A 20,729-nucleotide genomic window follows, 5' to 3' on the forward strand; every position below is an offset into this window, starting at 1 on the left:
TTTTTCATGCCTGTTATAAAGTCTGAGCATCATTAAAAATAAGTTGACATATTTTTATGTACTGGTAAAGATCACAAATAGTGCATCTATCTCTGGAAAACATTATGTAAATAGAATATTAAAAAGCTTCAATACAAGAAATTCTGAAACTTAAATAGGCAAATAGTTCAAAAATAAAATGCTTAGCATCGAATGCTACTGTTTCAAAGTATACCGATTTCTTTCCCTTCCTCTCAGTGAAGATGAGGCACAAATAATGACAGTTAGTTTTAGGATGACATGATTTTTTTTGTTCCCTTAAATTCTTTCGTTCCTTCAATGGTCATGCTTTCTGACCTCACACTGAGCCTTTCCTCCATTTCTCTATGTATTATTTTTAGACAGATGCCAAATGTAGGACACAGTACTCACTGAGGCCTTACAAATATAATTACTCAAAAACTCTTGTGCAGAACTTCTGTTATTAAATCACAAATGAGAATCTCCTTTTTACTTCAGTGGCACTATACTGAGCTGGTGTGGTATGGTGACCTCAGCTGGCTGCCAGGTGCCCACCAAGCCACTCTGTCACTCCCCCTCCATCAGCAAACCAGGAGGAGCTTAAAAAAAATCTTCTAGGTAGAGATAGAAGCACCAAGATCTTTCAATTGCCGTCAGGGACTAAACAGATTCTACTTGGGGAAATTAATTTAGTTAAAATTAAAATTAAAGTTAAAATTAAAATTAATTAAAATTAAAATTAATTAAAATTAAAGTTAAAATTAAACTTAAAACAGATTCTACTTGGGGAAATTAATTTAGTTTATTGCCAGTTAAGCAAAGCACTACCCCACCAGCCCTGAACAGCACCAGGAAATGGGGAATGAAGGTAACTGTTTTGTTCCTACTGCTCCTTTCTCCTCACACTTTTTCTCTATTCCAGTGTGGAGTCCCTACCACAGGAGACAGTATTCCACAGAATCCTACAGTGTGGGTCCTTCCCATGGGCTGCAGTTTTCCAAGAACTGCTGCAGCACGTGTCCTTCACACAGGGTGTGTTCTGTCAGGGACAGACAGCTCCAGCATGGGTTCCCTCTGGCATCACATGTTCTGTCACAAAACCTACTCTGTTATAGTTTCCTTTCTCCCTAGGCCACAGGTCTTGACAGGAGCCAGCTCTACCAAAGAGATTCCACAGGGACACAGCTTCTTTTGGGCACATGCACCTTCTCTGGCAGTGGATCCTGCACAGCCAGCAGAGTAGATATCTTCTCTACCATGGACCTCCATTGACTGCACGGGGCCAGCGTGCTTTACCATGGTGCTCTTCACAGGGTGCAATACCTCTGATTGACTCAGTTGCATCAGTGACAGGTTCATCTGGGAGTTGACTGGAACAGGTTCAGTGGGACCTGAGGGCAGCTTTTGGTGTCTTCTCGCAAAAACCCCCTTGACTATTGAAACCTTACCATGTAAATCAAATACAGCTGAAATTTGATTATTAATTAATTAACCTTCCTGCCTTTTTTTAAACATAGTTTTGATATGACACCATCAATTCTATACTTCATATAACTATAAATTTTCCTTTCATAAATTCAATATCTTACAGTTTGTTATAGAATTCTGCATGTTTGGAATATCTGTCCAATTTAAAAAAGGGTGACAATTTCTAATTCTCTTCTGTACCTTTTGGCAACTCCTTACAGCTCAGTGGCACTTTCGAACTTAAAAATTTCTCTATCTTTTTATATATAATGTTACAGATGAAACGGCTACATAGGTATTTATAGTCTGTCTGCATCACCACATTATAATGCAGAGGATTTGTGACTTTTCTTCTTTTGGTAGAAAATCTCTTATTTTGCCTGAGAACTTTTGAATGTGTGAAGTGCTTTTTCAACCACGATAAACAAAGATCATGGTTTTATGTAGAAACATATTTTCCTGTATTTCAAGGGAGTAAGGAAATCTTACAAGTCTATACAAAATCTGCAGTTCCCCTTGCTTTCCCAGATATTATGGTTATATCCTAAAATTAACTGATTCCTTCTCTCCCCGCTTTCACTCTTGGAACCAGTCTTAAAGGGTCAAAGCTTATTTCTGGGCTAAACAGAGGAATGGAGATACACTTCAGCATCATAAAGTCACCCCAGGACATCTGCCTGGTGGATGAAGGGTTGGCAGTGGATGTACTTTTTTAGTAATACTTTTGATACTGTGCCTCACAGCATCATCTGGACAAGCTGTCCAGCTGTGGGATGAGCAGGTTCCTGGTGCACTGGGCAGAGTTGAAGGGCAGAGCTCAAAGGGTTGTGGGGATGGGGCTACATCTATCCAGTGACCAGTCACCAGTGACTTTCCTCATGTTTTGGTTCTAGGGCCAGTTCAGTTTGATATATTCATCAGTGATGTGGATGCAAGAGTTGAATGCACCCTTAGCAAGTTTTTTGATCCTACCAAACTGGAAAGGGATGCTGACTTACCTCACAGAGGGATCTAGACAACTTAGAGCACTGGGAAATTATTAATGTAATGAAATTCAGCAAGTCCAGGTTCTGGATTCTGCTCCAAGGACTGAGTAAGACCAGCCAGAAGTACAAACTGGAAGAGGACTGCTTGGAGATCAGCCCTGCAGAAAGGGATCCGGGGCTTCTGGTCAGCAGCAGCTCAGTGTGAGCCAGTAGTGTGCCCTGGCAGCCCAGAGAGCAAACCCATCCTGGGGGGCATCAAGCACAGCATCACCAGCTGGCCAGAAGAAGTGATTCTCCCACCGCATTCAGCATCGCTGCAGCCCCATCTATAGCTTAAATTCAGAGTCCACTCTAGGTGAACATCACATCCACTTAGAGTGGACTCTGAATTTAAACTATTGACCATGCTATTTTTAAAATAACTTGTATAGTGAGTTAGATATATCTAACCATTCTAGTATTCTGGTTCTAATTAAACCCAGGAAAAGTTATTCTGATTTTAGTGAATGGCCTTAAAATTGCAGTTCTTACCAAGTACAAAGTAAATTCCTTCTAACAAAACCTGGCGAAGTTCCAAGGGCATATACATGCATACAAAGATATATAAGCACTTAGAAATTATACCAATGGTGTGTATTGCTACCTAGCACTTAATCTGCTGCAAAGTTTTCTCTGACAAATTGTTAGGCATTTCACAACTACCAGTTTAAACATGCAGTCCTACATCTTCAGTTTGCTTTCTCAGAATAGGAATTAGCATTGTAAATCTAGTCAGTTCTGTTCCTTAGAAACTATTCAAATGCAAAACTCTGCTCAGTTTTTAACTCCATCAGGAAAAGCCCTGGTCTCCCTTTCATCTGACCACAGAGCGATCCCTCCAAGTTTAAAATGGTGACAAAGTTTTTTGAATATTAAATCTGGAAATCTTAGTGAATAATTGAATGGAATACCAAATTTAAATTAGATTACTGCTGTATATGCAGCTGAGGAAAGAGTAGCAGAGGGAAAAGGGAGGAGAGACAAATCAAGGACTTACTGTATTACAAAATAAGAAGAGTGGCTGGGCCAAGGAGAAAGGAGAAAAGAATAAAAATGCCATCCTCAAGAGGGACTAAGACTATACATGATGATCATATCACGAGATTATTGCTAAAGGGGAATTTAAGTACTGAAGCATTTATTTGTGGAAAAAATACATAAAGTCATAAACATATACTAAAATTCAATGAGGATTTCTGAGCTGAAAAATTGAAATAAGGAGTTCGTAGAATATCAGTTGATTTAAAATGTGACAAATAAACTATTAAGAAAAAGCTAAGAAGCAAGGTATCTGTAGGCCAAGAGTTAATGAAGATCTACAACTGTATTATGGTAGGATGGGGGCCTGTTGACCATAAAACAAGTATAACATTCAGAAATATTTAAAAAGAACTGCATTCCTAGTGTTTCCTATTGATTAAAGAGAATTAATATTTGGGCTACAGATAAGATAACTTTGCAATTAAACCTGAGACCACAGATTCACTATAATTAGTAGAAAAGTACAAAGTGTATAGAAAACCAGTTAAAGTAATGTAAAAGAAAAAGATCACCAGAATTCTTTGAGCCTGGATTTCTGCAAGCTGGGTTTTTTTGTAACAGAGCAAGCAATGTGTGCTAGGAACTATTCTATCATGATGAAAGAAGTAAATTACTAACCCAAATTACGGTTGTGACCAGCTTGTCCCTAGAATGCCCACCATGATAGCAGTATGACTTGGAGTGATGTTTTGTGGAGAGAATTGCAGTACACAGTGCAGAAACAGATGCTTCAGTCAGTTGGGATCAGGAAGTTGCACAGTCAGTCGAAGCTTATGAACTACCAGCTGTGCCTCTGTGAGCAAAGAGAGAGACATATTCACATACAGAAATTTGTAAGAGATCATAAAGCCAGTTCTTGGAGTCTGTTGGAGCCAACATTTAAATACAGAGGTTGAAGAAAAATCTAAACTGTTTTATCTTTGTTTCTGAATACAAGTGCGAAATGACTAAGAACATGAAATTAAAATGTAAATTGGGTAAGAAAGATCATTGTAAATGCTGAAATTTATTTATTTATTTGTACAGAAAAATGTGCATATTAAAATTCATAGATTCAAATAAGCAGATCTGATTGTTTCCTCAAAGGAAAAAATAGTGAATTCACACAATGAATGGGCAGTTTCATAAAAGAACATTGCAGTTAATACAAGCACACTAATGGAAGAAAAATATAAGTGTTACAGAGATACCCACTTGGAAAAATCAGGACTTCAGCAATGAACTGAAAGGAAACAAGTAAAATCCCCACAAAACAAAAGAAATAAGAGAATTTATCAAATTACTAATTTGTATATAGATTTAAAAAATAAGAGTAACAAAACAAAATATAGTTTCAGAATAAACTAAAAAAAAATATAGATGGTTAAAAGAAGTAATAATAATAACAACATTTAGTAGTAGTTGAAGTAGTAATATTATGTACTTCATTGCTATCTAGGGATAAAAATACATAAATATTTTACATTCTCATTCTCTACCTCACTCTGGCTTGATAAAGTATATGTTCCCCATTCTATCCACAAATATTCCCTCTGTGGTTAGTTTTTGGGTAGATTGACAATAAAAATAACAGAATACTCTTTTGGAAGAACATATGTAGAAAGTATATCACTGGCCAAAGAGAAGACACCATGACTAAACTTCTAATTCAGAAGTCTTGAAACTATATGGAATGAAGTGGGGACATAGTGGCAGCTCTTTCAAAAACAGAAAAAAAGAAAGTCCTCAGGAATCATGAACCACTCTTTACTTAGGTGTCCTCAACTCCAGAAGTCCAGCAAATAATTAAATAATTTGTAAGTGCTTAGAAGAAAAAATGTTGATAAAGAGAGAGTCCCTCCAGGCTAGAGAAGAAAGAACATAAAAAGCTTAATATATATGTATATTTTCTCTCTGTTTTTTCACATTTAGAATAATTTAGAATAAATAGTTTTGCCCTAAACACCATTGAAACACAGCTGTATAGATAAAATGCACCAAAGCACCAAATTAGTGAAAAATTACAGAAAGCTATTTTGTTAAGATGTGTGAACCTTTTCTGAAAGAGAACTGATCTAATTTGGCATGAAAAAAATCAGAAAATTTTTTACGAATGCAGTTCTTAGAGTCTAAATCTAGAAGCTGCATATAGGTTATTTTACTGATTAATTGCTTGAAGGTTTTACTGCTTGTTATTGACTATATTAATTTAGAAATGATGCCAGCAAAAAGGAAACATTTAAAATGTAATAGTTGCAAAGAGAATGTCATATAACAGTTGGGTGTCCATTAAGTAGTACTTTAGAAGAAAAATTTAGAAAGGAAAAAAGCAATATAGAAGAAAAAATAGCAGATAATATGCAAATATATATATATAAATGTTACATTGTTTATTGCATTTAATAATATTTACATATATTTCTGTTGCTTGCAAGTATCTCCATATATTGAAAAATATTTGGTTTTCTATGATTTTTCTCCAGATAAACAGGTGTGGTTTTGTGTATTTGTGTGAGTGCACATGTGCACAAGTAGTGTATATAGGGATCTGTATAACTACAGTTATATTGATTAATGTGTGTCTAGTGAGTAATTACATCCAGAAACATACTTGATTACTTGAAATTTATTGTCTCCTTACAAGCATGTGCAGAATATAAAGCTGAAATCAATAGCTGAATTTACAGTACAGATTTAGCAAACATTTAAGTAAAAATGGAAAAGAGACAGTATTTTCATATCTGAGAAATGGATTCAGACTATGATACAGAAAAAAAAGCTTTAACTGGAAAAGATATAAGAGAGAAATTATTTGAGCTGCTCTTGTCTTCCAAGACAGAGTTAGCTATCTGAAAACTTAATTAATTATCCCTTTGAGGTTAAAATTGTGATTTGCAGCTGATTCCTGCACTTCACTACCTGTTTTATATAGGAAGTGGTCAGAATTTTAATCTGTTTCTTTGTCTGTATGCTTTGTGCTATTACTTGTTGAGCTTGGAAAAGAAAGAAAAGCTGAGAAAGCAGTAAAGAAATTAATTCCCTGCTTTTCTGGAAAGCAGCTCTAGAAAGCTGAAACAGAATAATCTGATCTGATAGCTGATGTTGTTAAACTTCTAAGTTTCAAGTGTTGCCAAGTCAAAAGGAGAAAAATTAAATTACAACATAAGCTAGTAAGAGAAAATATCAGTCTGGTGTAAGAACACTGTGGGGAGAGAAGGTGCTTACATGCACCCCACTCTCTGGTAGTGTTGTATTTGGATCCTTTATGTTTATAAAAAAAAAATTATGTCTACATTAAAAAAAAAGAAAAAAAATAAAAAGAAACAGATAAAAGTCTCTTAGTGTTTAGCAGGTTCATGATTCTGCCCTGGGTTTGGAAATAATTGCTTTAGCAGAACTTCTGTGGATTTCTTTATGGATAAAAACCTGTTTTTTTTCTTCCCCTGGCCACCTGTTCTTGCCTGAAGATAGCTTGGCTACAGCATGATTCCAGATTACTGCAGTGGAGACAATGGAGTTTGGTTGACTCCACTTTATTGTATGCTTAGGACATTGCCTTGATTTAGTCCAGTAATTGCACAAGATATTATTTGGTCATATTTTAAATAAGCAAGTAAATTCAGGGTTGCCAGTGTGACATTTTTAGACATGATAAACCCAATATTATTCTTAATAATATTATTTTCTCTTTATTGCTGATGTTAAGATTTCAAACATGTTAATTCATTCTGACTGCTGCTGTTAATGCTTGCATCATACACTATATCCTGATCCTGACATTCCATTTCAAGTCTAAAAATATTTTTCATTTCTCCATTAGAAGTACTTTTTTCAATATAATTTTTTTCAATAAATAAAAGGATTTCTAAAAATCAAATTTCTAAACGTCTACCTTTTAAGTAGGTGTCAATATAAATTGTATGTCTCATTCATTATTTCATGGAGATACTTAACATTTTATAATGTTATTATGATCAACAAGGTAGCACAAAGCAATATAACCATGCTAGAATTGCGGTTTTTTTCTTTTTTTCTTGAGGGGGGGGTGGGGGTTATTGTTTGTTTGGTTTGATCTTGGAGGGAGGTTTTGCTTGGTTTTTTGAGGGTTGTTTGTTTGGGGTTTCTTGATTTGTTTTGGTTTTTAATTTCTGTGGGGTGTGTTTATCTGTTCCTTTGGTACAAGCTAATAGATTTCTGTAGTTGTAAACTAATATGTCTTAGAAGAGGAATGTGCATTTTCCAGAGTTATAGAGTGAAACATTTATAACCTGGAGTGTAAAAGATAGTAGGTAGCAACGTGAATGGAGGTTTTAGAAGAAAACTTTTCTGTGTTGTACATTTCAAGCCAGTAATCTTTCATTATAAACTTCAGACTTGAAATAGAAGCAGGAACTTTTTTTAATGACAAATTTGGCCAAAAATCTGTGCTTTTCTAGGTCTTTATAGCCATCTGGGAGATTGTCAAATTACATTTTCCTGTGGTTTTAGTGAAATCAATTGCTTCCTTAGAAATATACTAGAATAAGTAGAACTTGGAGTGCAAGATATAGCTCTACTTTCCTAAAACACAGAGTGAGATGTGCCCAGTTCACACCCAGTTTACACCCTGCTCTGTCTTACCCAAGGTCTTGATTCAGTGTCTTTCATGTCAGGAATGTATAGGATATTGATCCTTCAGCTATTGACCTCTTCCTCACTTAACACTGCAAGGGGAAGGAAACAAAACTAAAACCCCAAACTGAAAAACAAAGTTGAAAAGAATTCTAGTCCTGACATGAAACACAAATAATTTTAAAATGTTGATTTGTTTTGTAAGATAATATTTCAATATATGCTGAATATCAGGGTTTTTTTCACAGTTACACCCAACACTGACATTTGGAAGACATTTGGGAAAAAACCCCCACCATTCATCAACATTTTGACTACATTTATTATGTCAAGGTTATACCAAGAATTACAGTCTGCCTATTAATTTCAGTAAGAATAAAACTGAATTTGTAATATTAGAATGATAAGCAGAATAACTGAGAACTAAATAGTATACAAACAGAATATATAATTATTCAAGTAGGATCTTTAGAATTGTGCACAACTTAGTCAGAACATAACATCATTTCCTTTCATAACAAATATCACCATGAGAATAAAAATTATTCAGTCTCTCTAAATAATGCATTCCTTTCTTTGTTCATGTTTTATACTGAAGCTGTGCACACTTCATATCACCTCGTTATTATCATTGACTATTGCTTTTGATTGAAGATTATTCTAGATTCTCTGATGATGTGGGGGTTTTATTCAGTTTTCATTTGCTTTTTTAGGATTTGTGCAGTTTTTATTTCTTGGAAAATTACAGTAAATTTCAAAGTCATGTCGCTTGTTAAGTGTTTCAGAAGTGATTTATTAATATGATGCTGACATTCATAGATCAGGCTGTGAGCCCTGCATGTGACCACATTAGGGAGATTTTACTCCCATAAGCAGTGCCATTGATTACTTCTCAGAATGATGGGTAAGAGCATAATAATCTGACCGTAAATGATCTTAATACTTTTAAAATTAAAAATCAGTATTGCTGCTCTTGTATGCTTATAGGCAAACAGAAATGTTTTTCTGTGTTGCATAGTCATTGGTAAAGATAAAAACTTATTCCTTTGTGCACTCTTCTGAAAAAAAGACTGACGTAATTCTAGATATTTATTAGACCTAGGGAAATAGATGCTATCTAGATGATATTTAGATTCCACTGTGATAAAGGTGTGTGAGATAGTGATAAAGATGACAACAACTATAGTGCTAACAACAGAAAGTCTCAAAAGTAGTCTTTGGACAAGATTGCTCAGTTGCATTTGCAACTTACATTTAAAAATCATTGTTTCAACAGTCTATATTTATTCCCCATGCCTCAAATTTTTTCAATTTAATAACAGAAAAAATATCCTTCATTACTTCAGTATCTGAGGGCTGTCAGTAGAAGTGTGTTATAAAATAAAAATATTGCCAGTAGCTCTGGACATTGATAAAAATTTAGGTATGTATATAACAGGTGATAGAAAAGTATTGTGTGCTGCTAATTAAGTTATATATTTTGAAAAGTGGCAGTGTACTGTACAGTGATCCATTCCCAGTGTTCTAGTCATGTAATTTCTATATCTGTGTGTTTCAATGTTTTCTTTTTCTGTTTTAAACAAAACACTGGATTAAATGCTGATAAGTTTGAATCAGCTCGGGAGGCACTATGTGGTTAACTAGCCCTTGTGAAAAACTGTGCAACTAAAGAAGTAAAGGATGAGCTGTAGGTATGTTAATGCAGCAGTATTAGAGTTAATGGAATTCAGACAGTGTGACTGAGTAACAGAAAAAAAACCCCAAATGAAAGCAAACAAGAAGAACATTTTGGACGTTTTTCTAGGCATAAGACCGGTAGTATTGCTATGAATATTTGATCAAATAATGAATTAAAGAATATAAAAGTGTTAGCTATTATTTTAAATAGAAAATCATGAAGTATAAGGTATAACAGGAGTGCTGTGTTTGGAATGTGTAACCTCACCAAGAAGTTACTGGACCCTTACATTTCAGTCAAGAAAGTTATGCTGCCTGGAAACCCACTATCCTTCCCATCTTGATTTTAATATCAAGGATTCCAATCAGTAGACCTAAATAGAGTAGCCATTGATTGTTTTAGGATAAGAATATTGATGAAGTTATTAACTATTGGAACCAATAAATGTAAAGGTTAAATGAAGAACTTCCAGAGTGTGCATAAGATGTAAAAAAAATTGTGTAACAATGGTTTAGTAGGAAAAGTATATAGAAGGGATGAGTTTTGTTTGTTGGGTGGAACACAGTTTCAGAGGAGTTGTCCTGTGTTCTCAGCACCCTGAATAAAGAATATCTGCTGATTCACATAAAATTGTTGTTGGATAAGTTTTTTTTATCCCATTTGGTTACAGTATCAGAAAATTAAAAGTTTAAAAAGAATAGTATAATTAAAAAAAAAAAATTTAAAAATTTAATTTTAAAATTTAAATTTTAATTTTAAATTTTCTTTAATTAATATTAAAGAAAAGAAGGCTATTCTGAAAAGTAAAATGTGTGCTTTAACTTTCAGATTGCCAGAGCTGCCTTAACTCTTACAAGGAAATAAACATAAATACATTAATTCCATACTTTCTGTAAAAGCCAGCCATGCCTTCCTCATTTGAGGACCTGATATTTATGTTGATGTCTCCTGGGAAATACTGAAACAAAATTTTAATTCTGAATAGCTAGAGGAAGAAAACAGCCAAAATATTTCACCATCTCCATTCCCCTCATTTTCCTATTGCACAGATAGAGAGCATTACAAAAGGGATCTTGGGACAGGGTAGCATGTGCTTGGGGAATCAAGTACCTCAAAGAGGAATGTTCTCTGAATGACTAAGGAAGGTACTTGAGTTGGATCAGATAAGACTACACCCAGCCTTTGTTTCGTGGAATCCAGCTGATGCATGACTACTCCTGCATATACAGGATCTATCTCTTTGGCTGATCTGAAAACACATACAAAACATCACCCAGCTATGTAAATTATGTATGGAGGACTGTCCTACATGGCTATGTCTGTATTTCCAGGAACAGTTTCTACTCCGTTTAAACACCCTATGCACACACAATATGATCAATTATGCAGCAAGAACCATATGAGAAATTGCTGAAAGCATCAGACTTTTTCTCCCAGAGTGGTTAATACACTGAACCCAACAAATCTGTGTAGGCACAGCAGAAGATGACTGAAGTCTTCAGGACTCTAAAATGCCTTCTCAACGAGCTCCTTCACCGATGAAACAAATTCTTAATTGAGCAGGTGGATATAATTTTAATTACATTGTTTCAATTCCTTTCACTGTTTAAGATCAGTCCATTAATTCATCTGTGCAGATGACTAGATGTGGAGAACCTGGCCCATCCAACTAATTACTCATACATGAATGTATAGATTGGCCCTGCTCTGATATTCAGTTACATTACAGTTATAACTGTAGGACAAACTTGAGTTACACATATTTTTCCATGTCTACAGTGAGAGAGGACTAGAGGAAATGCCTTAAACTAAGAAAGAGGAAATTCAAATTTGATATTAGAAACATTTTTTCTCTGTTAGAGGGGTCAGGTATAGGAATAGGTTTCCCAGGCTGGTAGAGTCACCATTCCTGGAGGTCTTCAAGAGGCCTCTGGATCTAATATTGGGTGATGTGTTTTTTCAGTTGTTAGGGGTTAAAGAGGAAGTACTGCACTGACAGTTGGCCTTGATGATGCAAAAGGTCTGTTGCAACCTTGATCATTCTATACCTATAAATGAAGTTGCCTTGCCACAATCCATGAGCTAAGAAGGTATGAGATGGAGACTTTTTTTCAGTCTTTTATTCATGGAAAAATCTGTTTATTTTCACCATGACATGTAGGAATTGTACTGTTATTTAATCATTCAGGACCTGAAATGTACTTGGGAATTTTTCTATTTCTTCCCAATATTTTTGTAGTCCAAAATGAGGTACAGTGAAGAAAATCAGTTAACTGAGAATTGTTTCCATAAAAAACTTTCTCAGAAGGGAACTGTCTAAAACAAAAAATATCAGTGCTAAAGCTACGTGTTATATCTTGGTTATTTAGTGTAAAAATAATTAATGTGCTTGTGTTTGCAAAATTCACAGCTTTAAATCTCTTCTGAAGTTGGAAACAGAATTTTTCTTATCAGAACTTGAAAGACGTTATTTTCTCGGGTTTGGGTCATGGTTTGTTTTTTTGTTACATGAGACAGTGGGAGTAGAAAGTCTTGCAATCTGAGGACTAAGCATTAGCATTAGAATATATTATGGAAATAGATACTTGTGATTTAGGTTCAGTTCTTGGTGTTTCTTGTTCATGAAGTGTAACTACCAGGCATGAACTTTGCATGGCAAAGTGCAGGGCAGCTAGTTAATATCTCAAGATAAATATAACCTATGCTACTGTACTGTTTTGCCTTTTTTTTAATCTCAGCTGAGAAAAACTTAATATTGCTATAATAGTTTTTATTCTAGAACTACCTTATTTAAAAAAATCTCTACCAGTTCAGGTTCTAGACATATCTTGCTCAGAGCTAGCTACAGTATCTGTGATTTGTGCATCACTGCATTATGTATACATTGCTGATGAAAAGCATTTGCATACTAAATAATTGTACTGTGCCTCAGCACCCTATCTGTAAGTGGGAGATAGCAGCATTCCTTTTGTCTTTCTCATTTAGACAGTTCTAAGACTCCAAGACTTTTTTTGTTATTGTTTGTTCAGTGGTTAAATCAATATTATAATTGCATTGAAACAAATAATTGTTAAAAATGGATGGAAATACTTAGCCAGCTAAAGACACAAATATAATTTGTATTTACAATTGAAATTACAGGCAAGTAACAGGAGGTAACCTGTGTGATACAAATTTATCCCTGGTGGATCATTCTTAATCTCTATATTGCAATATGGGAAGAAATCCAATTTTTCACAGCAAATACTTCACTTTAGTTAGACTGTTAGGGGAAAATATGCCCCAAGTGTTTTGGTGCAGAGATATTTACAACTAGCTGATGGAGCTTATGCTGAGTTCATCAGAGTTGCTTCCCTCCAAACCTCAGGCTAAGCTTCAACTGTGGATTCTGACAAGAACAGACAGCCTTCTAACATTTCTTCAACAATTTACAGACATGAATTCTGAAAAATATCAACTTTGGGGATCCATGATCTAGCAGCTTTGCTTTCAATGACAAAATGCAGATTTCTCATCTGGTCTTGAACTCATATTTTTGTATGGTTTTTTTTCTTTGTGTTTTAACTTCCTAACTTGTAAAGAAAAAAAAAGTAAGATTTTATTGGTGTGCTGACCATGCATCCTACTTCATTTTCTGCTCAAGGGGAAAAATGTTCACTTGCAAAACTGGAACTTGATTTCACGCTTCTTGAAGAAATTCTATATACCTCAATTTACAGCTAACACACTAAAGTTTGATGTGTGGGACACAGTGCTCTGAATGTAAGGAAGACTGAGAAGGATCCAAACCTTCCTGCCTTAAATGCACCCATTGTTCTACAATTAGAAGAAATCACTTTACAAAGGATGGATTTTTACAATGAATGACATGATAGCATAACAAATGAAGTAGACTAGGGATCACCAAATTACAATAAATTATTATGAATACATTGTTCTTTTAAACATTTTTACTATTTCTGTGGAAGAAAATGTTTTGACAGGTCAGAGATATTTTAAATACTGTTGATTACTTAATAGACTTGAATTTTCAAATCAGAAATAATTAGAATTTATTCTCAAGGCTTGAATTTCTTGTATTTTTTCTTGTATATTTAAAAATCCTGCTTTCTGAAAATAATCCTGCATTCAATTCCAGTTTTAATTCATATATCATATCCATTATCACAACATCTGTTATCATCTACTAATGTACAGGAAACCTTAACATTAATATGAGTGTTTCAGTATTTAACAAGTGGTCTTCTTTTGATAGATGTCAGTTCACAGAGGAAAACACACTTGCATTGTACCCACTGTGGTTAACCTTTCTGTTATCAAAGACAACATTAATGGGGAAAGTCAGGGCAGGAGGAAGTGGCTGCTTTAACCAACTAAGCAACTAAAAGTCCAGACAAAAGGCCATATAAAACCAACTGTGTAGCTGACATGTCAATAAGTTTATCACATTTTTTTTTCAAAAATACTGAAAGGAACTCTTGTTTATCCACATATATATTACTTACCCATGCTTTCTGTCTCTTTTCCCTTTGGATATCAGACCAAAAAGAAGAAATCTAATGCAATTGTGTGACATTTAAGTGAAGGAATTAACTAGATCCTACAATATTCATGATAGGCTGCAAAAGGGAAAGCATAGTGGCAGGTTAAAGGCAGTAATTATTCCACTCTACTTAACACTTTTCAATTTAATCTGGAATATGGTGACAAAGCTAGACTATTCCACGCAAGAGACTCACAAACTAGGAAATATATCACAGTGGTCATAAAACACGAGATACATGAAAAGTAAGACAGCTTTGCATTTATTCACCCAAAAGAGAAGACAAAGGATGTCTTAAGCTACCTAATGAAAGTTTAAATTGAAGGGACACACTTCGCACAAGTGTGCAGTTGAAAGGCAAAGAACACAAGTCATACCAGATAAGATATAAGGAAAAACACTGCAAGATAAGAATGGTGTAATACTGGAGAAGGTTGCTTAGAGAGGTTGTGGAATATTCACCTGAGGAGCTATTCCTGATTGTCTAGGAAAAATCTTGAGCAGCCTGATGTACATCTAAAGATTATTGACATCTAAAATATTTCTATGTTTTCATAATACTAAACCAGAAAGCAGTCCCAATATAAATAAGGTAATAGGGTGGCTAACAGTCACCTGAACCTGAATAAAAGTGTACCGAAACAGTGCAACTAACAGCAATTTATGATTTTGTATCACTGTGATGTCATAATCAAACACAGTTTTACATAATTGTCTATGCAATGTGATCACCAAAGAAGCTGGGTGTAGCTGCATGTAGGAAGGGGAAATAAGAAGTTGCCGGAGAGTAAGTAAAAGGAAGCATAACATTGCAAAATGATAGCTGCTCAAGCATACAGAGATTAGCAAAAGAATAGAAAAAAAAAGAACAGTTTCAGAAGCAGAGGATAGAGGCAAAAGCATAAAAAACATCAGGCAAAACTAAACTAAACAAATGAAAACTGGAAAGAAAGAACAATCCCACCTATCTCTGATTAGTAACTTTGAAGTTGGAACATCCACACCTCGGTCACTAAAACTATGAAGAACTGCAGATGGACCCACCGCACTCCATCACCCCCACTGTATGCTAAATTCACAGCCAGTTTAGAAGTGTTATGAACTAAGTTTTTTGCATTTGTTATAAAAATAGTTAATACTGTGCAAGAAATTACCATCACTTATATGCACCTGCTCAATGAGTGTGATTCAGTAAAGTTCGGTTTTAAAATTTAAAAGTGACCTGACTGAACAGTCTTCTAAACACTATCACAGTAATTTCTAGTTCTCTGATATGTTGTGTGTATATATATTAAAAAGCCGTTCTGTGAATATATATATATCTTTTTAGTTGCTACAACTGAAAGGAAAAGACCCTTTTGACAGTGACTGATTTGATTCATGTATCTCAGTTTCAAATTAGAATTGCATCTATTTTAAAGAAAAAGGATGTCTTGTTATAACAAATAAGACAGCATGTCAACATATTTTTTCCCTCAAAATTGGCTATTTCAGCTTGTTTTGCTTTCACTTTATCTATAACTACTTGTCGTTTTGCATCTTTTTATGACCTTCTGCTCTGATTGTAGCAGGAGGCAGGTACAGATCAACATCTAACACTTCAAAATATGTATTCACATTGGTGCACACATATGAATAGAACAAATTATTAATGATAATAATAACAACAAAATAATAACTGACACTGTTTAACCTTTAGCTAAAGAAACCAAAGCACTTTGAAAAGTATATAAGTGTGTTACATATTCTTGACTGAAGCATCAGCTCATCTATCACTGAAAGTCAGATAGTTCCTAGCTGGAAAGTAACAGCCTTTTCAAATGTACTGTGTCCTTACAGGAAATTTGAGATGAAAGATAAATCCAGTTCGAATTATATTACCTCTCTGTGAAGCAAACAATTGAAAATGGCCAAGAAAAAGCATGTAGCTTTTCTTTCTTCTAAGTCTCATGGTGTTACGATGAGCTCGTGGGAAAAGAATGTGCAAGAGGAAATGAGCATTCAATAAAATTAGAGAGATGATTCATATTGATACAGACTAAATTATCCTTGAACCATTTACAGTAGCTCTTTCAAAATAGAAGACATACAATTATGAAAAACTTAACACAGAAAAATCATAAGAGAGGGAGTGACTTTTGAAATACTGATCAAGAAGAAAGAATGTAAACCAATTTGTATACGACTTCTCTAGTTTAAGAAAAAGGCTATCAAGTTTCTGCCTCCTGAAGTCCTGAGCTGAAGTCCCAAACTATTTGCTTTACTATCATCCTTTTTCTGTGTTCATTTTTTCTCTTTGTTTTCTGTGGAATTTGAAAGTCGCCATGGTTTCTATTTAATTAGTGGTAGAATCTTACCCACAGATCTGCTTAGTGTCCATGGCCTTACTGATGCAGGAATGACATTAGTTAATTTCCCTTATTGCTCTTGAAACATAAATTGTGTAGGACTTCAAAAGCTCTTTTGAACATTTCTTTCTCAAAATAACATCACAAAGTGATCTACACACTTGTACAAAACATATCAAATGAAAATCTAGAAAAAATGGACTGTGGAATGTAGAGCAGGTTCCAACAATTCAGATGGAGTTTAAAACTGGTACCATATAGGTTTATCAGAAGCAAGTTTTATGCTTTTCTTATAGTAGAATCAAAAATACATAAAATCATTATTTTCTTGATTTTGGATTATATGTGCATTTAACATTGTTTCATTTAAACGAGTTATACATGATGGAATTATCCAATGAGCCTTAATAGCAATCATTACATTTTAATGCAGAGTGGAAGAAGTAGATATTCAAAATAGCTTTCTCCCTGTTAATCAGAGTATATACCTCTAAAAAATTCCCATCAATTTAAAGATGCTAAAATATGCTGAAAATGAACATACTGTTTTTTCAGGAAGATCAGGAGAGAGATTGATTTCATTCTACATAGAATTGAAAGTTATAATACAAATCACACACAATAGAATTTCTAGGGAAAAAAAAAAGAAGCAGGCTGTACCTGGCATTTGAAATTCAGTTCTACATCTCATACATATTTATTTTTTTGTCTCTGCTGCTAGCCTAAGGCATTAGTTGTTGTCCACCTACTATACCAATAACTATTAATTTTTTTGAAAAAAAGAAAGATTATTCCAGGGTAGAGAAAGTTGAATGGGATTAGTGAAGAGGTTTAGAACTGTAAAAAACCAAAAAACAAAACAAACAAATAAACAAACAAACAAACAAACAAAAAACCCTCCCCCCAAAAAAAAGTACCCCAAAAACCCCCCAAAAATCAAGAAAAACAGAAGAAGAAAATGCTGTGTTCAGAGTATAAAACTGAAGAGATTATCTATGTGTAAAATACATGCAAACAAACAAACAAACAAACACCCTCCCCCCCCCAAAAAAAGTACCCCAAAACCCCCCCAAAAATCGAGAAAATCAGAAGAAAATGCTGTGTTCGGAGTATAAAACTGAAGAGATTATCTACGTGTAAAATACATTATTAAAATAAACTGCTGGGAAAAAGACATGACATTCAACGATAACCAGGAAACTGATCTCTTCAACAGTAACAAGAAACAATTAAGTTTCATCTGATAAATTTGTTTTTTTAAATTCTTTCTGAAAGGGAAATTCTAACAAACTTGAAGTCTAGCTATTGCTATGCCAGCAGCTATATTATCAGAGGATATGCAATGAAGGAGAAAGCTTCTAAATACACAGAAGTTAAAACCAAAATTTACTTTCAAGACCATCTAGTCTGATCTCTTGAGGTAAATATAATCTACAATTTTAGTCAAGTTAAACATGATAGTAGTGTGTTGCAAGTTTGAATTTCAATTCATGTTAAAAACAAGATTTCAATGACCTCTTATTTTTGCTCATTTGAATAAATGCTAAAAATGCAGACATCTAAATAACATTTTGACATTTTCTCAAAATTCTATTCTAAGCCCTCTAGATAAAAATGCCACACCCTATTACTCTCAGACGTTCTAATAGGCAGAAAAGAAAGACATTAAATATAAAGAACAAAAATTAGTGCGAGTATTCTACACTGCCTTTGCATGGTAAATTTCTGGCCGCAGAGAGAGGAGGAACTCGGCAGGGATGGCCTCTGGGAAAAGAAAGCAGGAGCTGCCACCATGTCAGACAGAGCCAGTTCAAGATGGCTTCAAGATGGACCTGTTACTGGCCAAAATCAAGCCCATCAGAGATGCTGTGGTGGAGTAATTCCTGTGGTGGAGTAATTTCTGAAGTACTGCAGCCTGTGGGAAGGAATCATGTTGGAACATTTCATGGATTGTATGCTATCAGAGGCACCTCAAGCTTGAGCAGAGGTACAGTGTGAGGAATAAGGAACAGCAGACATCAAGTGCTTCATGACATGACCGCAACCGCATTCATCCATCTTATTCTTCCCACAGTCAGCATAGTTGGGAGCAAAAGAAGTAAAGATTAACCTGAAGGGATGTGGTGCTGGGAGGAGAAGGTGTTTTTTTTTTTTTTTCGTTTTGTTTCTGCTTTTTACTATCTTAATCTGTTTTTAATTGGAAATTTGTCTTTCACAAGTTGAATCTCTGATGGCGATGATGACAACTGGTGAGCTATCTTCTTGTACCACAAAAATTTTTAAGTGCAGAAAATTCCTAGTACTTACCCCTTCTGCTGGTCTTATGCTTATCCTTATCTTTCCATGGCTCTTTTAACTCTAGAGGTCCGTATAATAGTCTGATGGTGGTTTCAGGGTGACAACACTCAACACTCAACACTCAAAAGGAAGAACATGATGTTTAGTTTATTTTCCTTCTTTATTTTCCTTTCCTTCAGATCCAGTCTAGCATCTGCTTGGGATTATTTCAATATATTTGCTTTGATACTTCTGGGTATTTTCAATTAACCTGCAAGTTATATCTGATATTACCACATAAGCACTTTCTATGTGTGTTAAATGACATGTTTGTGTTCTGCTTCTTACTCCTAAAAAGTTTAGTCCACCTCCAGATCTGTATTTCTTTGGCTCATCATTTTAGAGCTGTTCATAGATGTCAAGTCTCTTTATCCATTACACAGTGTAAAAGTCACTTGATCATAGCTGAAGAATAATTATAAAAGTGAATTTTACATTAAATTTTAATCAGCAGTTATGCAACTGTTGAAGACCAGAGATTTTAGCACCTAAACATAGAAACCTAAAATATTTGTGAGTTTTTCTCGCAGTTTACTTGCACTTATACTTCTGCAGTGTTCAAAAATATCCTCAAGAAAGTCTGTCAGGTAACAGGTAACAACATTTGTACTGCAATAAATGTGCTTTGCTTCATTCTATCTAATTTTACTGTCACACATTTGCAACAGCTGACAAAAAACAGAATGGGGAAATATCATGAAGAAACACACCAGAATATAGCTCAGCCTGACTCATCAGACATACAAAGAAACCAGTTATTTCTAGTCTGATATCTACTATAAATTGTGATGGCAAACATGTGATCCAAGTTTAGTAAAATAGACAACTGTAGGTGAAGAAAAGAGATCCTAATTGCTCGGAACCCTGCTAACAAGGGGATAGCACTTTTTCTCAGACAGATTTGACATGTCACTAATTACTTTTGGGGTGTAGGAGGGACAGTGATAAAAATAAACAAAAAAGCCAAAGCCCCCTAGACATGCGAAGGAATTTTTTTTCTCTTTTTTAACTATGTCTCCCAGGGAAAAGAAATCCATACACAGTAAGAGTTAAGAAAAGGAAAACCTACAAACAGTATAGTTCTAAAAGTCAAGCCTCTTATCCTGTCCTAATAGGAAAAATCCATCTAATTAACTATTTAATTGAGTTTAACAAGACTGTTTGTAGTAATCCTAAATGCACTAATAGGAAACCTAGGGCCTATATTCAATGGTTTTTTGCTCCTTTTGGATGTTGCTCATAATTACAGTTTGCTAGTTAATTATTATTCTTCATGTATTCAATTTATGATTAATACCAAAAGCTTGCCCTGGAGGCTGAAAATGCTGAGGTGGACACTGGTGATTCAGTGAGAACAGCTCCTTCAGCAACGTCCATCTACTCAGAAACAGGCAAAAATCAGCTTTCCACTCAAATCATGGCATTCAGAGCTCAAGACAGGGGAATATACTCCAGCAAGAGAACAACCTCTGATAACTGTCTAGGGAAAGCTTATTAAAGAAATAAATCTATAAGTCTCAAACAAACACTTCTTTACTTTTATTGAAGAAAAGTGTGTTGTGTTGGTAATTAGAACAGTTTTATCTATCTATTGCATATATTATGAAGTCACACTGTACCCAATTTTTGTTTCTTCTCTTCTGCTATTATATTTTTCCCTACTTAGATGTATTATACAATACTGCACATCTGATTGCCCT

The sequence above is a fragment of the Passer montanus genome, unplaced genomic scaffold (genome assembly GCF_014805655.1).
Source record: "Passer montanus isolate IOZ18808 unplaced genomic scaffold, ASM1480565v1 scaffold13, whole genome shotgun sequence".
In the NCBI taxonomy this organism is placed as follows: Eukaryota; Metazoa; Chordata; class Aves; order Passeriformes; family Passeridae; genus Passer; species Passer montanus.